The sequence below is a fragment of the Octopus bimaculoides genome, chromosome 24, assembly GCF_001194135.2.
Source record: "Octopus bimaculoides isolate UCB-OBI-ISO-001 chromosome 24, ASM119413v2, whole genome shotgun sequence".
Classification (NCBI taxonomy): Eukaryota; Metazoa; Mollusca; class Cephalopoda; order Octopoda; family Octopodidae; genus Octopus; species Octopus bimaculoides.
This window is the reverse complement of record NC_069004.1, coordinates 8470301-8472337: the sequence shown is the minus strand read 5'-3', so window position 1 is coordinate 8472337 and position 2037 is coordinate 8470301. Positions and strand designations below refer to the sequence as shown.

At 36.4% G+C, this 2037-nt stretch overlaps 1 protein-coding gene across 1 annotated transcript in view; it reads left to right on the top strand.

The window, feature by feature from the left end:
- Positions 1–432: 432 nt before the first annotated feature.
- The window catches only part of LOC106883445 (zinc finger protein 845), a gene marked incomplete at its 3' end in the record, with an annotated part of 5334 nt that continues 3729 nt past the window's right edge, over positions 433–2037 (top strand). The window contains exon 1 of the mRNA XM_052976507.1: positions 433–594. The remainder of the gene's footprint in view (positions 595–2037) is intronic.

Below are 2037 nucleotides of genomic sequence, written 5' to 3'. Positions count from 1 at the left end.
AACTTTCTTCTTGTTTCTGTTGTGCCTGTAATTCAAAGGGTCAATCTTGTCACGCTGAATATCCCCGAGAACTACGTTAAGGGTACGCGTGTCTGTGGAATGCTCAGCCACTTGCACGTTAATTTCACGCGCAGGCTGTTCCGTTGATCGGATCAACTGGAATCCTCGTCGTTGAGCGACGGAGTGCCAACAACATCTACCTACTAATAACGTCATATTCTGAAGATTAAAACGATTTTCTTGATTCTTGAAAAGGTTTTATTGTACCTGGTTTAACTATTTTATTTTTCAGAAAAATCAGATCTTCATTAGAAACATTGTGCGTCCACTTCTGAACTTGCGTTATCTTAGAGACATTACTATTGAGGTTGTAATATTTGACATCGAAACTGCGGCTGGAAGCATAAACTCAGCTCTGTTTGTTCATTGTGATTAGGATTTTATTGTCGAAGATATACAGAGAAGTCACTTGAATGTTGGTGCTGAATAATGTTGATAAAACGTTGGTAAACCCCATTCTAACAATCAGATGTTTCCTTTAGTAGTTTGGTAAAAACGTATAACGGTCTGATTGATTGTTTACATCTGAAAATGGTAAGTTGATAAACGTTTGTTTTATGACAGTCTCTCATAGTCCGAGAAAGCAGTTCTGCAGTTTCTGGCTTAATTAACAAGCTGCACAATTGATTTGCTTATAGCGATCAAATGTATAATTTCAATATTGTTTTTAAATTCACTTTTTTCTTTGGTTGGAAAAAAAAAAATTCTTTTAATTTTCTGTTTAAACAAAAAAGAGAAAGGTGGGGGTCGAAAGAATTATAACTGTGATCACTGCCGTGGCTGTTGCGACGGGGAGCATTTCCAAAATGTTGGATTTTCATGGATTTCGTTTTTAAGTGCGTAGTCAAAAAGAAAGAAAGAAAAAAAAATGAAATGTCCGTCCCGAGGGCACCACGATTGGAATAAAAATAAAAAAATCATAGATCTTTAAAAAAATTTTTTTATTAAAAGCCCCCACCCCATTCATTTTACGGCTCACATAGCGGAGATGTAAACGGAATCCTTCCCCCATTTAAAATTATTATTATTTCTTTTTTTTACGGAATCCCACGTTTTAGGCTATGGAGATTAGGTTTCCGTTTACATCTCGGCTTTGTGAGCCCATTTTACAGCGAACTGGATGGGCATATAACAAACCAAAAAGTTGTCAAAACGGAGAAAATCCAAGTTATGTGCGCGACCTATTCCAAACCTTCACCATTCCACCCTCATTATTATTTATTTTCCATATTTTGAAACAGATTTAATTCAAATATCTATTGAAAAAAAATTTTAAACGTTGACTCCTCCTGTTAGTGATGGTTCTTTTTTTTTTTAGAGAGGGACGTTATATCTAAATACATAGATTTACGCCAACTCCACTTAACGACCATAGATAAATAAATAAATAAATAAATCGATTTTCGGACGTTGGGCTGCCGCACGTACGATTACTATAGCAGCATCTGCCACTGTCTCTCACTCAGTCGCTTTCAAGCATCAATTTGCGTGTGGATTTGGCACAACTGTATCTGAAATACTCCTAAAATGACAGTCTAAATCAATAGCCTTCCTTAACTTCTTAAACTAGCGCATCTACAGATCCTCCAGTTAAGGAAGGCTATTGATTTACACTGCAAAATAAGGATTATCTGGCAGTGTGAATACAAATAGCATTGATTTGAAGTTGCCGCATTCCACGGTAACGACGATACTTAAGGACAAAGAAAGAATTCTTGAAGCTGTGAAAGGTTCTGCATCTATAAAGTCTACGATTTTAACCAAACAATGACAGGGACAATCCATGAAATGGAGAAATTGTTATTCATGTGGATGGAAGATTCGATATAGAATATAGAACACAAAATAAAACAGAAAAACACTCGTGAACCTTCTCACAGTGCAAACAAAGGCGAGAAGTTTGTTTCACGCTCCGGAGACGATTACGAACCAGATTTTCAGGCTAGTAAAGGGTGGGTTACACGTTTAAAAAAAAAA